We start from the raw sequence: 6404 nt of genomic DNA, 5'->3' as shown, positions 1-6404 counted from the left end.
TTTGTGGGTGTGCGTTTATGATCTAATCTCATTTTACTTATTGGGTTTTAGGGAGCTAAGAATACCCCAACCAGCGTGAGAGGCAGCGGCGGCACCAGCTGTGTGCAATGTGGCTTCTGCAGTCATGACACACATTCTAAACTAGTGGATACCTGAGACCTAACCTTGACCCAGAAATCCATGTTCCCAATTCCATTACCCCAACCTTAACCCAGTAACCTAACCGTTATGCATAAACTTAACCTAGCCCTAATGCCTAATCCTAAACCTAACTGGTAATGCCTAAACCTAAGAGGAAAAAAACGTATGGGGACCTTTTTTCACATTTTACTATCTTTATGGGGATAACAAATCTCAAGCTGTACACAGAGGCCTGAATCACACATAACACACACACACACACACACACACACACACACACACACACACACACACACACACACACACATAGACACAGCAGTGAGTGTATTTTTCAAATTTGGCATTTTGTGTACAAAAAGCATCATGCCCGGCATTAGGCTATTTTCTACGTGCCATGGGATCAGGAGTTTTTCAACATTAGATTACTTTGTAAATTAGCACTTCAAATGCGAGAAGGTAACAGCCATCATTAAGCCAGTAGCACCAATTCAACATGCATATGACATTATTTGAGATCAGTAAAAAGTCTATAATTTGCTTGAAGATCATCCACCAGGGGCAATAGTAAGTGTTGTTGTTGGTTATCAAATTGACTCTGACTCCAAATGTAGTGAGTTTGAATCCTTTTAAACTCAGTGCCACTAGTATGTTATTATATGTGCTGCCACTCTACTTTCAAGTTGGCTTTGATTTTGAACATTTTCCATACCATAATTCTTAACAATTCAGGGCTGAACATGTTGACATTTTGTATTTTCTACTAATCCAGCAGATTCAGCAAAAATTTTTAAATTATGAAATAATTTGATACTGCTGAAGAGTTAAGGTTTGGCAAATGCTTGAAATAACACTTAAAACACCTAAGCTGTCTGTGAGTTCTTGATTTATCTGACTCGCTTAGCACTGGGATTTTAAAATGAGCAAAAGATTAGGTGATAAACTGGCCAACAGAGGGGGACAGTGAGTAACGTTAGGAGGTGTGTAAAGATCAGGATTTGGAATGCAAGCACACACATACACACTATCTGTCCTTGTGGGGACCTGAAACCTAACCATAGTCAAAAATCCATGTTTCCAAAACTCAACGCTAAGCATTACCCTAACTTAAATTTACACCTAATATATTAAATTCTAAGTTTTACCCTAAACCTAACCACTAAGCCAGAAATCATAATTCCTCTAGTAGGGACCTGCCAAAAAACTATTTTGGGACCAATTTTGTTATCCTATTCTGATCACACACGCACGCACACACACACGTACACACATTGCAGTTACAATTGCACAATCCCTCACAACAAAATGTGATTCATTGTCTTGCAGATGCCATGGATGAGTCTGTGTGTTTGTGTGTGTGTGTGTGTTATTCCCTTCCACTACTAGGCTGTCAAACAGGGCCATTATGTCCAACTATCCCCTTGTTGATATATTCTTATTTCTGCTCTTATAAGAACATTACTGTCTTGGAACACTGGTGCCAACACGGCTTTCATGAAAACTGTACAACTCAAACAGAAGGCTACAGTACAGTATGATTAGGCCAAGGCATACTATACCCATGAGAAGTGAAGTATGTGTGTGTGTGTTTGTGTGTCTATGCATCCCTCTTTGGTGTCCCCCTGGGGTCTTCCCAGACAGCCACTTTCCCCTGAAACCCCTCCCTTACAGTACTGTGTGTGTGTGTGTGTGTGGGGGGGGGGGGGTTCTGTGTGTGTGTGTGTGTGTGTGTGTACGTACGCGTGTACATGTGTAAGTATGTTGTAAGTGGCTGCCAGTCCCCCGCTGTGTGTTTAAGTGAAATTAGTGTAGGCATGCGCCGCCTGTGAAAGAAACCATTATCCTTCTAAGGACCCCAGACATCTGGGCCTGCTATACCCAGCATGCAGCCAGCCCACACACTCATATGTGTCTCTCTGTCTGCTTGTAATGGTGTTTTTGTGCATGAATGTGTGTGTGTGTAAGTGTGCAGGCGCACGTGTGTCTGTGTGTGTGTGTGTGTGAGAAAGAGAGTGGGGAAGAGATAACAACAAGAGAACAGAGAAGTTACTGGAAGAGAGAGACTCAGAGACAGATAAAATGTGTGTGTGTGCATCAACATGTGATGAAGCTAACTGGGATGGGTTCCTGGGAGAAAGTCCTAAGTCAGGACAGCAGATTTCCATAGCAACATGAGCTGGCTCATCTGTCTGTCACAAAGGCATTCTGGGAGGACAGGTTTTATATGGCCTTGGCATTAACGCCCAGTACGTTACCCAGGAAACACCAATGCCACAAACCCCACTTTGCGTTTACCCCTGGACGGCTCACACACACACACACACACACACACACACACACACACACACACACACACACACACACACACATATTTACTCTTTACTGTTCTTATGGGGACCCAACATTATTCCATTACCCTCTCACTTTAGCCCCAAAACCCTAACTCCTAACCCTAAACAGCTAATCCCTAACCTCTTACTTCATTTCTAAACCTGAGCCCTAAACCCTAACCCAAAAATAGTACTGTTCCTCATGAGGACTGGCAACATGTCCCCCTAAGGTCAAATAGTTCTTGTTTTATTATCATTGCAACGGTTTTGGGTCTCCACCCAGTATAGTAAAACCTGTATACACACTTACACACACAGACACAAACACACACAGATACTACAATATTCTGGACCTCTGGTGCCATAAACTTCACCCTCTGTGAGTTATGATTATAAAAGCTTCAGGTTCTCATGTTCGTCCCCTCTCTCTCGTTCTGTCGTTCTCTCTGACTGTCTCTGAGACTCACTCTTTCAACACCTTCTCCCGAAACAGAAAAAGAGAAAGGAGGAGGGAGGATAAGAAGCAGGGAAGAGCAGGAAATGGGTGAGGATAAGATAATTGAGGCATAATCATTAGTCTAAACAGTTGCTAGCAGTTTAGTTTTGCAACTAAAACTAGAGTTTATATCAAACAAATCCTGCCCGTTTCATTCTGTTTAATTATGTGTTGTTCTGTTTGATTCCTAGTGAATGCACCCTAGATATTTACCCATTAGTTCTCTGAGCTCAACCTGTGTTTCTTTAAGTCTGTGATTATGGTTTAGGGGCTGCTTTCTGGTTGAGTCACTTTGAGCTAGACATAAACACAGGCCACCACAGACACATCCCTAAACACAGTTACCCAACATACATGCATCCCTAAACACAGTTACCCAACATACATGCATCCCTAAACACATTTACCCAACAGACATACATCCCTAAACACAGTTACCTAACATACATACATCCCTAAACACATTTACCCAACATACATACATCCCTAAACACAGTTACCCAACATACATACATCCCTAAACACAGTTACCCAATATACATACATCCCTAAACACATTTACCCAACATACATACATCCCTAAACACAGTTACCCAACATACATACATCCCTAAACACATTTACCCAACATACATACATCCCTAAACATATTTACCCAACATACATACATCCCTAAACACAGTTACCCAACATACATACATCCCTAAACACAGTTACCCAACATACATACATCCCTAAAGACATTTACCCAACATACATACATCCCTAAACACATTTACCCAACATACATACATCCCTAAACACATTTACCCAACATACATACATCCCTAAACACAGTTACCCAACATACATACATCCCTAAACACATTTACCCAACATACATACATCCCTAAACACATTTACCCAACATACATACATCCCTAAACACAGTTACCCAACATACATAAATCCCTAAACACAGTTACCCAACATACATACACACCTAAACACGTTTACCCAACATACGTACATCCCTAAACACACCAATACCCAACATACATACATCCCTAAACACACCAATACCCAAGAGACATAAATCTCTAAACACACTTACCCAGGAAAACATCCATAAACACTGTTACCCAACTCTAAACACAGCAATACCCAACAACACATCCTAAACATAGTTACCCAACAGTCACATATCCCTAAACACTCTAATACCCAGCTACACATCCCTGACGAGTAACCCAGACACACATCCCTGAACACAGTTACACAACATACTTTCCTGAACACACCACCACTCTGCAGATACACATCCCTGAGCTACAATAATCTACAGACACATATCCCTCAATGTTCGAACACAGACACACAACACAGACACACATCACAGACACACAACACAGACACACAACACAGACACACTAGACCATGCTGGCTTTGTGGGTCTCCAGGATCTCTTTGATTGCGGTTTGGATGGTTGTGTGGGTGTCAGCTACAACATGTATGGTTCAGAGCTGGACACTAGCTGTTGAATCGGTTATCTCATGTATCTGCCGTACCTACAGTACAAACAGAATTCTCTCTTTCACTCTATATTACGTAAGCATGTGTATGTAGAGAGAGAGAGATGTGTTGACTGCATGTTGTATGTGGTTGGTTATTCAGTAACAGGGGTCTCTATCTCCCTGTGACCCATCTGTGCTCCAACCTAGAGGTCAGTCCCCTCCCCCTCTCCACTCTGATCATATCCCTCTAATCAGCCCTGTTCTGCTCTGTGAGGGGCAGCTTGGCAACTTTCCCTTTTATATCCAGAGCAGATTGAAAACTAAACTTAAAGCTGATTATTTGACAAATGCATCTTCAGTTGTTCTGTATGTGCACGTGTGTGTGTGTGTGTGTGTCTGTGTGCTTACACGGGGCATTTATCTATAGGAGAAGACTCAAGTATTATGACTATTTACTGAGGTAATTAACTATGTGTTGATAGATTGATATTTGTAAGAGTGGTTATGATTTCCAGAAGGGTGATTGGGTGTTGGGGGGAGTCATAAAGAAGGGGGTGAAGGGGTGAGGAAGCGAGTCATAAGGAAGGAGATGAAGGGGTGAGGAAGTGAGTCATAAGGAAGGGGGTGAAGGGGTGAGGAAGCGAGTCATAAGGAAGGAGATGAAGGGGTGAGGAAGCGAGTCATAAGGAAGGAGGTGAAGGGGTGAGGAAGCGAGTCATAAGGAAGGGGGTGAAGGGGTGAGGAAGCGAGTCATAAGGAAGGAGATGAAGGGGTGAGGAAGCGAGTCATAAGAAAGGGGGTGAAGGGGTGTGTGGGGGTCATAAGAGGAGAGGATGAAGGGGTGTGTGGTGTCAGGGGTTAGGCCCGTAAATGAACAGCTGAGTGCTGTGATTTAGTCGGTATAAAAGCAACCAACTGTCATAACAAAGGCCCCGCAGAAAGGAGGGACATGCAGACAAAAGGGAGTCAGTCAGTGGACCCCCAGAGGCTCCTAGAGACACACACACAGAAACACACACACACGTACACACACACACACACGCACACACACAGTTTCATGATGGCAGACAATGGGAAGAGAGGGCTCCTAGAGAGCATCAGACTGTGCTCTGAGGGGTGTCCTTCTGTCCCCTTTCCAGAATCTTCTGAGTTCTCTCCCCACCTAACCCAAAGTTCTCCTCCTAAATCCATTGAAGCCTTTCATAATGGTGGTTTGGTCTCTAGCTTGGCCTCCAATTGGTCTCGTATTAATCAGTCTTTTCTTCAGGGCCAAGGGGCGTGATGATGGAACTATACTGAGCCCCCTGACCCAGCCCCCTGTCTCCCCACGGGGCCATTGGGAAAGGATTTAGATTATTTCAGCCAGACAACACTTTCATCCAATCATCAGCTCTATCTATCTGTCTGTCTATCTATCTATCTATCTATGCAATCTGTATGTTTGTCTATCTATCTATATATCTATGTAATCTGTTTGTTTGCCTGTATATCTGTTTCTCATCTGCCAACATACAACCAGAGACACAATCAACGCAGCTTAAATGATGTTGAATAGGACTGGTGTTGCTCTGACCCGGCTCTTTGTGCTGTTTGATCCTCAAATCCTCAAGACACACAGGAGCTTTCAACAACGTTTCATTGACGTTTCACCAGGGTTTCATCAACATTTCATCAACGTTTCACCAGGGCTTCATCAAAGTTCTAATCAGCATTTCACCAGGGTTTCATCAACATTTCACCAGGGTTTCACCGGGGTTTCATCAATGTTTCACCAATGTTTCACCAGGGTTTCCCAATCTTTCAACTAAAACTCTCACACACAGCCTCACACACAGTCTCACGTACAGTCTGTCACAGTCCTACCCACAGCCTCACAAACAGCCTGACACACAGTCTCACACAAACATTCATTAATAATTAAATAGAGGTCACCACCCCCTTCCAAAA

The sequence above is a fragment of the Esox lucius genome, chromosome 17 (assembly GCF_011004845.1).
Source record: "Esox lucius isolate fEsoLuc1 chromosome 17, fEsoLuc1.pri, whole genome shotgun sequence".
NCBI lineage: Eukaryota > Metazoa > Chordata > Actinopteri > Esociformes > Esocidae > Esox > Esox lucius.
Note: the sequence above shows the minus strand (reverse complement) of the source record.